The 14,181-nt window shown below is 44.1% G+C and overlaps 1 protein-coding gene and 1 long non-coding RNA gene across 2 annotated transcripts in view; both read right to left on the reverse strand.

Annotated features, from left to right (window-relative positions):
- The window catches only part of PEBP4 (phosphatidylethanolamine binding protein 4), a 100,210-nt gene extending 91,465 nt beyond the window's left edge, over nt 1–8,745 (reverse strand). The window contains exon 1 of the mRNA XM_077262176.1: nt 8,616–8,745. The gene's annotated coding sequence lies outside the window, so the exon portion shown is untranslated. The remainder of the gene's footprint in view (nt 1–8,615) is intronic.
- Nucleotides 8,746–9,198: 453 nt separating this feature from the next.
- On the reverse strand, nt 9,199–10,245 carry LOC143774520 (uncharacterized). Its single transcript, XR_013215548.1, has 2 exons — nt 10,143–10,245; nt 9,199–9,418 (listed from the first exon to the last, which is right to left on the reverse strand). It is a non-coding gene; the product is annotated as an uncharacterized LOC143774520 (long non-coding RNA).
- Between the last annotated feature and the right edge of the window lie 3,936 nt (nt 10,246–14,181).

Here is a 14,181-nt window from a genome sequence, read left to right on the forward strand (position 1 = left end):
CTGTTCTTCAACTATATCAATAGTAAAAGAATAAAAACTGAAAATGTAGGCCCCTTAAAAAATAGTGAGGAAAGAATGGTTGTAGATGACGAGGAAAAGGCTAACATATTAAACACCTTCTTCTCCACGGTATTCACGGTGGAAAATGAAATGCTAGGTGAAATCCCAAGAAACAATGAAAACCCTATATTAAGGGTCACCAATCTAACCCAAGAAGAGGTGCGAAACCGGCTAAATAAGATTAAAATAGATAAATCTCCGGGTCCAGATGGCATACACCCACGAGTACTAAGAGAACTAAGTAATGTAATAGATAAACCATTATTTCTTATTTTTAGGGACTCTATAGCGACGGGGTCTGTTCCGCAGGACTGGCGCATAGCAAATGTGGTACCAATATTCAAAAAGGGCTCTAAAAGTGAACCTGGAAATTATAGGCCAGTAAGTCTAACCTCTACTGTTGGTAAAATATTTGAAGGGTTTCTGAAGGATGTTATTCTGGATTATCTCAATGAGAATAACTGTTTAACTCCATATCAGCATGGGTTTATGAGAAATCGCTCCTGTCAAACCAATCTAATCAGTTTTTATGAAGAGGTAAGCTATAGGCTGGACTACGGTGAGTCATTGGATGTGGTATATCTCGATTTTTCCAAAGCGTTTGATACCGTGCCGCACAAGAGGTTGGTACACAAAATGAGAACGCTTGGTCTGGGGGAAAATGTGTGTAAATGGGTTAAAAACTGGCTTAGTGATAGAAAGCAGAGGGTGGTTATAAATGGTATAGTCTCTAACTGGGTCGCTGTGACCAGTGGGGTACCGCAGGGGTCGGTATTGGGACCTGTTCTCTTCAACATATTCATTAATGATCTGGTAGAAGGTTTACACAGTAAAATATTGATATTTGCAGATGATACAAAACTATGTAAAGCAGTTAATACAAGAGAAGATAGTATTCTGCTACAGATGGATCTGGATAAGTTGGAAACTTGGGCTGAAAGGTGGCAGATGAGGTTTAACAATGATAAATGTAAGGTTATACACATGGGAAGAAGGAATCAATATCACCATTACACACTGAACGGGAAACCACTGGGTAAATCTGACAGGGAGAAGAACTTGGGGATCCTAGTTAATGATAAACTTACCTGGAGCAGCCAGTGCCAGGCAGCAGCTGCCAAGGCAAGCAGGATCATCGGGTGAATTAAAAGAGGTCTGGATACACATGATGAGAGCATTATACTGCCTCTGTACAAATCCCTAGTTAGACCGCACATGGAGTACTGTGTCCAGTTTTGGGCACCGGTGCTCAGGAAGGATATAATGGAACTAGAGAGAGTACAAAGGAGGGCAACAAAATTAATAAAGGGGATGGGAGAACTACAATACCCAGATAGATTAGCGAAATTAGGATTATTTAGTCTAGAAAAAAGACGACTGAGGGGCGATCTAATAACCATGTATAAGTATATAAGGGGACAATACAAATATCTCTCCGGGGATCTGTTTATACCAAGGAAGGTGACGAGCACAAGCTGGCATTCTTTGCGTCTGGAGGAGAGAAGGTTTTTCCACCAACATAGAAGAGGATTCTTTACTGTTAGGGCAGTGAGAATCTGGAATTGCTTGCCTGAGGAGGTGGTGATGGCGAACTCAGTCGAGGGGTTCAAGAGAGGCCTGGATGTCTTCCTGGAGCAGAACAGTATTGTATCATACAATTATTAGGTTCTGTAGAAGGACGTAGATCTGGGGATTTATTATGATGGAATATAGGCTGAACTGGATGGACAAATGTCTTTTTTCGGCCTTACTAACTATGTTACTATGTTACTATAGGATTTTTACTGGATGAAAAGGGTGAAGTGGTCAAAAATGTTGTTAAGAAGGTCGAACTTTTAAATTCTTATTTTGCATCTGTATTCTCTAAGAAAGCAATTGTAACAGCAACTGATCTTCACAGTGCCATCGAGGAAAAAAAAGAATCCACACTATCTATGAACAGTGAGATCGCAAGGGAACACTTAACTAATTTAAATTAATTTAGATCTCCTGGTCCAGATAAATTACATCCCGATCGCCTGTATGTAGCAGAGCCAATCGGGTTATGGCAGCTTCTAGTCTCATGGAGTCTATTGAAGCATGCCAAAAGTAAAAAAAAAAAGTTTTAAAAAATATATAAAAGCTCAAATCACCCCCCTTTCGCCCAATTCAAAATAAAATATATAAAAAAATCAAAAATACACATATTTGGTATCATCGTGTTCAGAATTGACCAATCAATATAAAAAAATTATTAACCTGATCACTAAACGGAGTAGCGAGTGAAAATGCAAGAATTACTTTTTTTGGTCACCACAACATTGCATTAAAATGCAACTAGTTGGCCCGTGCAAAATTTTTGCACATTGGTTGTCGGGGCGCTGGCAATTTCAGGAAAATCAAGCTGGTCAAATGTAAATGTATTTAATGAGATGATGAACACAGAGACGTATTTATATACCGTATATACTTGAGTATAAGCCGAGCCCCCTAATTTTGCCTCAAAAAACTGGGAAAACTTTATGACTCGAGTATAAGCCTAGGGTGGAAAATGCAGCAGCTACTGGTAAATTTCAAAAATAAACATAGATACCAATAAAAGTAAAATTAATTGAGACATCAGTAGTTTAAGTGATTTTGAATATCCATATTGAATCAGGAGCCCCATATAATGCTCCATACAGTTCATGATGGGCCCCATAAGATGATCCATACAAAATACGCCCCATATAATGCTCCATACAGTTTATGATGGGCTCCACAAGATGCTCCATATTAAAATATAATGCTGCACAAATGCCGATTATGGCCCCATAAGATGCTCCATAGACACATTTGCCCCGTATAATGCTCCACAAATGTGGATTATGGCCCCATAAGATGCTCCGTAGAGATATTTGCCCCATAGAATGCTGCACATGGCCCCATACAGATATTTGCCCCATATAATGCTGCACATGGCCCCATACAGATATTTGCCCCATATAATGCTGCACATGGCCCTATAAGATGCTCCATACAGATATTTGCCCCATATAATGCTGCACATGGCCCCATAAGATGCTCCATACAGATATTTGCCCCATATAATGCTGCACATGGCCCCATAAGATGCTCCACACAGACATTTGCCCCATATGCTGTTGCTGCGATTAAAAAAAATAAAAAATCACACACTCACCTCTCAGGCCCCCAGCACTTGCTATGTTCACCTGCTCCCCGTTCCACCGATGGGCGCCGCTGTGTCTTCCCCGTCCTCTGCACTGACTGTTCAGGCAGAGGGCGGCACGCACACTAATCGCATCATCGCGCCCTCTGACCTGAGCATCACTGCAGAGGACGCGGAAGACGCGGCGGCGCCGACGGTGGAACGGGGAGCAGGTGAATATCGCGCACTGCGTTATACTCACCTGCTCCGGGCTCGGTCCCTGCACGTCTGTTCCCCGGCGCCGGCAGCTTCTTCCTGTAGTGAGCGGTCACATGGTACCGCTCATTACAGTAATTAATATGCGGCTCCACCCCTATGGGAGTGGAGTTGGGTCCATATTCATTACTGTAATGAGCGGTACCATGTGACCGCTCACTACAGGAAGAAGCTGCCGGCGCCTGGGAACCAGGGATGTGCAGGAACCTCCCCAGGAGCAGGTGAGTATTATTTCACAGCTCCGCTCCCCCTCCCCTGCCGACCCCTGGGTATGACTCAAGTATAAGCCGAGAGGGTTACTTTCAGCCCAAAAAAGTGGGCTGAAAATCTCAGCTTCAACTCGAGTATATACGGTATGTAGATTGGTAATACAATAAATTGGTTTGATAAGTAGAGGCTAAAAAAAATGTATTGCGGTTGTGGTGCCACCTGCAGGTTATTGTTCTTTTCTGCAGGTTTCTGAAAATGAATGTTTAAACTTTATGTATTGATCAATTCGTGGGTGTGGTTTGTTTGTGTCTTTTCTTGCTGAAGGGGGCAATTTTACCTTTCAAATGGTGTATTATTTATGTGTGTGGGGCGAAGCAATCACCGAAAAAGCAGTGCATGTTTACAAATGTGTTTGCATATGTGACTCACCATTTGTGTGTGTGGGGCAAAGTAATCACTGAAAAAGCAGTGCATGTTTACAAATGTGTTTACATATGTGACCCTCCTGCACTTAAGTGTGCAATTCTCGAATTTACCTGAAATAGGCTGGGCAAGCACTTAGGCAAGCTGGAAAGACCCCAAGGCAAATGCCACCTGCAGGTAATTTGACCTTTGAAATGGTGTATCATTTGTGTGTGTCGGTGGAGTATAAATGGAGCAAGTGTGCAATTGAATAGCCAGTGCATGTTTACAAATGTGTTTGCATATGTGACTCACCTGCAGGGAAGTGTGCAATCCTCCAATGTGCCTGAAATTGGCTGGGCAAGGAGTTCGGCAAGCTGGAAAGCCCCCAAGGCAATTGTTAGGATTTGTTTGTGATGTCTGTAAGCAGCTTTGTGGTAGTGTGCTTTGGGGTAGTGTGGTGCCACCTGCAGGTCATTTTTCCTTACTGCAGGTTTATGAAAATTAATGTTTAAACTGTATTTTGTGATCACATCATGGATGTGTGGTTTGTTTGGCTATTTTCTTGCTGAAGGGGGCAAGTTTAATGGTGTATCATTTGTGTGTGTGCAGTATGAACGGAGATACAAAGTAATCGCCGAAAAAGAGTGTTTTGAAATAATATAACAGGCGATCAAAAGTGCACAAAAAAATTGTATCATTAAAAACGTCAGCTCAGCGCACAAAATATAAGCCCTCACACAACCCCAGATCACGAAAAATGGAGACGCTACGTGTATAGGAAAATGGCGCAATTTTTTTTTAACAAACTTTGACTTTTTTTTTCACCACTTAGATAAAAAAAAAACTAGACATGTTTGGTGTCTATGAACTTGTAATGACGTGGATAATTATAATGGTGGGTTAGTTTCAGCATTCAGTGACCATTGTAAAAAAGCAAAACAAAAAATTGTAGAATTGCACTTTTTTTGCAATTTCACTACATTTAGATATTTTTTCCCCATTTTCCAGTACACTATATGTTCAAATCAATGGTGTCTTTCAGAAGGACAACTTGTCCTGCAAAAAACAAGCCCTCAGATGGCTATTTTGACAAAAAATAAAAAAAAGTTATGCCTCTGTGAAGAAGGGGAGCAAAAAACACAAAAACAAAAATACTTCCGGCAATGAAGGGGTTAAAAAAAACATTAAAAAAAATTGGAGCAAGTTCAGAGAAGAGCTACCAGGATGGTGAGCGGATAAAAACATGAGTTTTGGACTGTTTGCTCCGTGAGTTATTTGTAGGATGCACATGGTGAGCAGACTGCAAAGTATGTCCTACGAGGAACGATTAAAGAATCTGGGAATGTTTCGCTTGCAAAAAAGAAGACTGAGAGGAGACTTAATAGCCGTCTACAAATATCTCAAGGGCTGTCACGTTGTAGAAGGATCATCTTTATTCTCATTTGCACAAGGAAAGACTAGAAGCAATGGGATGAAACTGAAAGGGAGAAGACACATTAGATATTAGAAAAAAAAGTTTTTGACAGTGAGGGTGATCAATGAGTGGAACAAGCTGCCACGAGAGGTGGTGAGTTCTCCTTCAATGGAAGTCTTCAAACAGAGGCTGGACATCTGGGATAGTTTAGTGAATCCTGCATTGAGCAGGGGGTTAGACACAGTGACCCTGGAGGGGGCAATTTAGAGCAGCTGCTCGTGCCTCTTAATGAATCAGGCGAGGAGAGTATTGGTGTGCACCGGTATGTACGTTTCGCCACAAATATTACTCCAGCCCTTGCTGGAATTAAATTTGTATCAAACGCTGCCGCTCCTCATGTATTTGGTGAGCAGGGGTCACCACGCCCCCCACCTCCACCAACTTGTTTGGAACTGCGGCGACAATGTTCACTCCAAAAGTTGTTGTTTTTGTGTTTGTGCAAATAAATGCAACTTTTCAAGGCTTTTTTTTTCACCAGAAATCTGGAGAAAAAGTTTGGAGAAATTAACTCCATAGTCCCGGGGACATTTTTTTCAAAGTATGTTTACTCTGAAATGCTGCAGTGTTTCAGAATAAAATATACCTGGCTGCAATCGCACAGACTGATTTATATAGCCTGAGTTTGGGGCAGCGTACATCTGATGACAGATTCCTTTCAAACACACAGCCCCGATTACTGCACTGTAACAAGCCCTGCACCTGTGCGAGAGAGCAGAGTTTCGCCCTCTCAATAGAGACAATGTGGATACCTCCAGACTGGACCCCTTTGCTATGGATTTAGTTGCAGTAGCGCTGAGGATCTGCAGCAAATTGAATAATCTAGGGCAGAATCCAAAGTGTTAATCTGCAGCGTAATATCACATGTACACAGCGACGTACATGCAGATTTTTGGAAAGCCTGCTGTGTATCATAGATAAAATTCAACAAATCTCACAAGTAATTTTCTCTCCAGGAAGTTTGTAGAGAAAGCTCCCTCCTTATGTACACAAGGCCTTAAGATCTCTGCTGTATTGAATTTTTACTGTATATTTTTTTTGTGCGACTCAGGTTGAGAAATGTCATCCACTTTGCTGGTACTGCAATATATTGCAGATTTACCCACCGGCACAGGGTGGAAATGCACCAGAAAGGAGCAGCGTGGGAACACACAGGAAAGGCACAGCGTGGGAACGCACCAGAAAGGAGCAGCGTGGGAAAGCACCGGAAAGGAGCAGCGTGGGAACGCACCGGAAAGGAGCAGCGTGGGAACGCACCGGAAAGGAACGGCATGGAAATGCACCGGAAAGGAGCAACGTGGGAACGCACCAGAAAGAAGCAGCGTGGAAACACACCAGAAATGGGCAGCATGGAAACGCACCGTAAAGGAGCGGCATGGAAACGCACCGGAAAGGAGCAGCATGGGAACACACAGGAAAGGAGCAGCGTGGAAACGCACAGGAAAGGAGCAGCGTGGAAACGCACCGGAAAAGAGCAGCGTGGGAACACACCGGAAAGGAGCAGCGTGGGAACACACCGGAAAGGAGCAGCGTGGAAACGTAAAGGAAAGGAGCAGCGTGGAAACGCACCGGAAAGGAGCAGCGTGGAAACGCACCAGAAAGGAGCAGCGTGGAAACGCACCGGAAAGGAGCAGCGTGGAAATGCACCGGAAAGAAGCAGCATGGAAACGCACCGGAAGGGAGCAGCGTGGGAATGCACAGTAAAGGAGCAGCGTGGGAACGCACAGTAAAGGAGCAGCGTGGGAATGTACAGTAAAGGAGCAGCGTGGGAACGTACAGTAAAGGAGCAGCGTGGGAACGTACAGTAAAGGAGCAGCGTGGGAACACACTGGAAAGGAGCAGCGTGGGAACGTACAGTAAAGGAGCAGCGTGGGAACGTACAGGAAAGGAGCAGCGTGGGAACACACTGGAAAGGAGCAGCGTGGGAACACACCGGAAAGGAGCAGCGTGGGAACACACCGGAAAGGAGCAGCGTGGGAACACACCGGAAAGGAGCAGCGGGCACAGTGCGGGAACGTACAGGAAAGGCACAGTGTGGGAACGCACTGGAAAGGAGCAGCGTGGGAACGCACCGGAAAGGAGCAGCGTGGGAACACACCGGAAAGGAGCAGCGTGGGACCGCACAGGAAAGGCACAGTGCGGGAACGCACAGGAAAGGCACAGTGCGGGAACGTACAGGAAAGGCACAGTGTGGGAACGCACTGGAAAGGAGCAGCGTGGGAACGCACTGGAAAGGAGCAGTGTGGGAACGCACCGGAAAGGAGGAGCAGCGTGGGAACGAACCGGAAAAGGTTCAGCGTTGGAATGCACTGGAAAAGGCTCAGCGTGGGAATGCATCGGAAAAGGCTCAGCATGGGAACGCACCGGAAAAGGCTCAAGGTTGGAACATCCTGGAAAAGGCACAGTGTGGGAATGCACCGGAAAGGCACAGCGTGGGAACACACCGGAAAAGGCACATCTTTGGAACATCCTGGAAAAGGCACAGTGTAGGAATGCACTGGAAAGGCACAGCTGGAGAGTAGAAGTTTGCAGAACTCTGTCAGCAAAGAATAAGTCTAGGACATGTTCACACCATCACACGCTGTTTCTGCAGCAAAAACGCATCTTTGAAATTTTATTCACTTTGTAGTTACTGCAAAATACATTTTTATTTATTTTTTTACACATGAAAAAAAATAAAAAACGCAGCATGTGAACATACCCTTTCAGGCTGATACTGACCAACTGTCGGATTCAACTTACAAAGCAGTGCCATCAGGGGGAGGGGCACTCTCGGTGCCCATTAAGGTACCCTTTTTTCTTGAGGCGCTTCCCCCCCTTCCCATCCTGTGGTCGATGTAACGGCTATAGATATATAACTATTTGATGATATTTTGGAACCTGGGTTACTATTTGGCACCCCTGTGCCCACTTGGCCGTATCCTGGTGCAAAAAGTATGTGACATGCAGTTACATGGCATAATATGTGGTACAACACAGCTACCTGTCCCCCCACATAGAACAGACAGCCAGAGACCCCCTAATGCGTCAGCTGCAGTGAACACGTCCCATAGAGGGGCCTCTGACCTGTGACTGTCTCCGCAGCGCCTCCTCCTGCTCCTCTGGCCGTCACCCGGGCACTGCCGCCCCTCCGCCTCTGCTGATCTGTTATTTGGATGGTAGCCCCACCCCCTCCACGTGGCTAGCAGCTGATTGGCTGTAAGGTCCTTCTTTCTGGTTGGCCGCGCCTGCTGTCAATCACGGTCTGTGCAGCACATAGTGTAGTCCTGCTGCAGTCAGGGTGCGTGTATGATGGGGGTGGTAGTCCTGTTATAGGGTCTTATACACACACAGGTTCTCATTTCACTGCAGAGCTTCATATATACAGCATGCAATCTTTTTCTTTTCAGGCTTTTTACATTTTTGCAAATAATATTGTGTTATTCTTCTAACTCTGCTTGCTGTCAGTATATGGAAAATTCCATTAACCTCCAAATGGTGTAAATCTGTCCAGGCCCTGTTCTTTAACCCCCTTATTACTGGACATTTAGCCCCCCATTCATTCATGAGCGTAATTTTTATTTCGGGGGAGGGGGCATGCATTTATTTATTTTTTATATCCCATGACATCTTATGTGACAAGGATCACATAGAAATGATTGGAAATCTATTTAGATATTTTGATTAATTTTTTTTTATTATTAAAATGTTGTGAGTCAGTGCAAAAACAAACAAAAACGTTTTCTAAGGACGTGTTCACACTGATTTTTTTTGAAAATGGAAAACTGCGACTGAATTTTCATGCTTTTCTAGGCGATTGTCAAATCTGATGTGGTTATAATGCTTTTTCTTTTCAGCCTTTTTTGCCGCCTGAAACTTCCAGGTTGAATCTGCAAGGAAAAAAAAAAAAAACTGACGTAATTTTTTTTTTTTTTTTTTCTTTAAAACCTCTTTGGATAAAAACGTGTTGGTTTTCCCATGTATAGGAAGCTTATTCTAGGGTCACGTTCACATGTTCAGTATTTGGTCAGTATTTTACCTCAGTATTTGGAAGCCAAAACCAGGAGTGGGTGATAAATACAGAAGTGGTGACGTGTCTCTATTATACTTTTCCTCTGATTGTTCCACTCCTGATTTTGGCTTAGGCTAGGTTCACATTGCGTTAATGGGTTAACGCTAACGGACTGCGTTGCACGGCGAAAATGTCGCAATTAACGCCATGCAGCGGGTCCGTTAGCGCGCCCATTGACAGCAATGTGATTTCTGCCTGTAGCGCATCGCTAGCGCTTGCCATTTTCGGCACGCGCTAGCGATGTGCCGTTCTTTTGTGACGGACCTCGGACGCTGCTTGCAGTGTCCGAGGGGCGTCCGAGGTCCGTCCCTCGCTAGCGCAGATCGGGGATCTGCGCTAGCGGGGACGGCGAACGCGGACCCTAGAGAAACATTGCGTTAGCGCAATCCGCTAGCGCTATGCGCTTAACGGATTGCCCTAACGCAATTTGAACCTAGCCTTACAAATACTGAGGTAAAATACTGACCAAATACTGAGGTAAAATACTGAGGTAAAATACTGAGGTAAAACACTGAGGTAAAATACTGAGGTAAAATACTGACCATGTGAATGTGCTTATATTTCAGCTTCATGCTCATGCATTGGGGTCACTTGTCCATATGTTTTTATTCAGTCTCTGCTTCTTCCAGGTATTTCAATCCTTTTTGTATTTCTATAGAAAAATATTTAGAATTGAGAGTCCTCAGTGGTTGTATTTCTATACATATCGATGCTACCGGGACGTCCCAAAAATAATGGAGCTATCCGTGACTTCTAGCAGAGCAGGCAGCGACTCTTCTGCCACGTCTGGAGAATGTTCTGCCAGGTAATGTAAACTCAGGCATTTCTCCCATAAGGGTTACTGCCCCCAAGTAGCGAATTATATTAAGTCCACACTTTTCTCAGGTTTTACATGGAACTGTCATCACAGCTGCGGATTTAGGGCTCATTCCCATCAGCGTTAATAATATCAGTCCGATGTTCCTTAAAAAGTCGGACGAGAGTCATGTGAATACAATGCGATGTTTCTCAATGGCATCCATATGCAATCCATATGCAATGCGATTTTAAAATGAGCTTTTACATAGAATAATTCTCTATGTCATGTAAAGATGACATAGAAAATGATCGGGAAATGAGTGTTTCTAGGAGAAATTATCATGATAATTGTGCCTTATATATGGACCTTGAGGCTATGTGCACACGTTCAGGATTTATTGCAGAAAATTCCTGAGAAAAACCTGAAATTTTCTGCAAAAAATCTGCATGCGTTTTTTGCGCGTTTTTGGTGCGTTTTTTTTGCAGATTTTTCCGGACATTTACCAATGTATTATACAGTGGGAAATCCGCAAAAAAAAAAACCCAGCAAAATTAATGAACATGCTGCATTTTTTACCGCAATGTTTTTTTTTCGTGGAAAAAAACGCATCATGTGCACAAAAATTGCGGAATTCATTCTAAATGATGGGATGCATAATGTACGCTTTTTTGCGGTTTTATAGCGTTTTTATAGCGAAAAAAACGTGAAAAATCAGCAACGTGTGCACACAGCCTAAGGGTATGTGCACACGCTGCGGATCCGCAGTGTTTCTGCAGCTGCGGGTCCGCAGCAGTTTCCCATGAGTTTACAGTTCAATGTAAACCTATGGGAAACCAAAAACGCTGTGCACATGCCGCGGAAAAAAACGCGCGGAAGCGCAGCGGTTTACATTCCGCAGCATGTCACTTCTTTCTGCTGATTCCACAGCGGTTTTACAGCTGCCCCTGTGGAAAACCGCAGAAAAACCATGGTAAATCTACTATAAATCTGCAGGTAAAAACGCTTCGTTTTTGCCCTGCAGATTTATCAAATCTGCTGCGGAAAAATCCGCAGTGGCCAAGACTACGTGTGCACTTACCCTAAGGTAAAAATCCGCAGGTAAAACACCCTGAGTTTTACCTACAGATTCCCTGCTGCTTTTGTGCGGATTTCACCTGCGTTTTTACACCTGCGGACTCCTACTAAGGAATAGGTGTAAAATGCTGCGAAATCCGCACAAAGAATTGACATGCTGCGGAAAATAAACCGCATTTCCGCGTGGAATTTTCCGCAGCATGTGCACAGCAGATTTGGTTTTCCATAGGTTAACGTGCTATTGTAAAACGCATGGAAAACAGCTGCGAATTCGCAGCGTCAAATCCGCAACGTGTGCACATACCCTTACATGGCTTTACTAAGTCACAGCAATACCCTACGGCTGGCTGCGATAGCCGACCCTGGGACTAAGCAGCCATTGTGATACCGGTCACGACTTATGTCCTTAATTTTTCATTAAAATTATGGTTAAAGTTATTAAATGTGTGTAAAGATAAAAAGATAATGGGGGAACGCAGAGCGCCGGTGATATTGTGTAACCCACTTTTCTATTACTTAGGTGTGTTATGCAACAATTTAGCAGCATTCACACCATGTCCTCCTCCCCCTCAGCACTCAATATGGTGCTCCCAAAAGCAGTGTTCAGACGTGCAATTTGGTTTCAACGTGGAAAACATCATCTTCAGGAGGTCCCAATAGATTACATTGCAGAGTACTGCTAATCTCTCTTCATCCTGATCTTCCTGGTTCCAAACTAAACACCATATGGGAGCATGACATGGTGGGGTAGTGGTAGCACTACACCTATGATGTCTTTTTCAGACAGATTCCGCTTGAATAAAAGCACCACAAAAGTGCCCCATAAAATGTACATAAAAATGACATTGCATACACGTTCCGTCTTATGTCACTTCTTTCAAGGTTCCGAAACCATGAAGTGGTTAAAAAAAAGTGACATGCTCATTCTTCATATAGGATGCCAGCCACTCTCAGGTTTTTTTGTAGGAGAAAAACAGACCGAGATTCATCACTGATTTTTATCAGCGTTTCATCAGTTATTTCACTGATTCCCCACTTCCATATATCACTCAGTGAAAAACAAACAGCACATGGATGTCATCTGAGTGCGGTCCGATTTTTTTCATGGACCCATAGGCTTGCATTGCAGAGTTTGATCGGACACTCGGATCAACGTTGGACATGCCTCTGCGATTTTGCATGGACCAAAAAGTCATGGACATGAGCATCCCCATAGATATCATAGGTACGGGTGCTATCTATAAAAAACACAGATAGTACTGGTACGTGAAAAACTGATGTCTGAATAAACCCTAAAGGAAAGACACAAAAGCGACGGCAGAATCGGCTGCGAATCTAGAAAACAACTACTGACAATTAGCTGAAATTACCTCACCTGGAAAAACTGCGCCGGCATTTAAAAGACACAATGTGAACATGTAATAGTATGCAGGTACTGAGTATGTCACCACGGAACAGACAGACCAACAGTTGAAGGGTTTAATAACAGGAATCAGGTTCTCCTCGCAGGGAGGAAGCAATGGAATATAACTAGCAATAAAACTGTGCAAAAATATTAGACCTTATACACCCAGATCAAACCGGCTTTATGCCTGGAAAAAGTACTTCCATCAATATCAGGCGGGTCCAATCGGTGATTCAATACAGTTCTCTAGAGTCAGATAATAATTGGGCACTAGCATCGCTAGACACGGCCAAGGCGTTTGACTCTCTCGAGTGGCCTTTCCTTTCTGCATGCCTACGAAAATACGGTTTTGGGGATACATTTATTAGAGGGATAGACACACTATATAAGAATCCCAGGGCGATTATAACTGTGAATTACTCCATTTCCGATTCTTTTGCCTTGCATAGAGGAACCCGCCAAGGATGTCCTCTGTCCCGGGCCCTCTTTGCCCTTGCGATAGAGGCTTTGGCAATACGCATAAGATCCTCTATGGATCTTAAGGGAATAAATATTGCGGACCGTGTGAATAACATAGGACTCTATGCCGATGACATGATAATATTTATAGATAAAATAGAAGAAACATAACCACAAGTAATAGCGACCATAGAAAAATTTAGTAAATTTTCCGATCTTTATATAAATTGGGATAAATCTGCTCTGATGCCTCTATCTCATGCTCCGATGCCCTGTCTCGAAACTCTCTCGCCTCTACCTATCGTCTCTAATTTCAAATATCTAGGTATCCATATGTCTCAATGTAGTCGGTTGGACCTACAACTTAACATTTATCCACTACTGGATTTGGTCAAATCTAAATTTATAACTTGGAGCAAACTCCCTCTCTGTTGCAGGCCACCAGGGCCGGACTGGCCATAGGGCACTTCTGGCAAATGCCAGAAGGGCCGGTGCCAGTGGTGGGCCGCTCAATCCGCCGCCCCCGCCGTCGCATTCAACTATACCGGCGTATAGACGCCGGTACAGTTGAATGCAATGATGGAGGAGAGAGCGTCTACAGACGCTCCTCTCCCATCATTCCCCGCTCTGCCTCTGACACTGCGGGTGCGCGATGATGTCATATCATCGCGCACCTGCTGTGTCCCGGGCAGACTGCAGCTGCTGAGACAGGAGCAGGAACCAGGAAGCAACGCTGGGCACGAGGAGAGGTGAGGAGAGTTTTTTTTTTTCTGGACTGTGGGGCCATTCTCGGAGGAGGTGAGGGGAGGAAGAGAAGAGATGTGGGCTGTATATAGTTCTCTGT

This window comes from Ranitomeya variabilis, chromosome 5 (assembly GCF_051348905.1).
Source record: "Ranitomeya variabilis isolate aRanVar5 chromosome 5, aRanVar5.hap1, whole genome shotgun sequence".
Taxonomy (NCBI): domain Eukaryota; kingdom Metazoa; phylum Chordata; class Amphibia; order Anura; family Dendrobatidae; genus Ranitomeya; species Ranitomeya variabilis.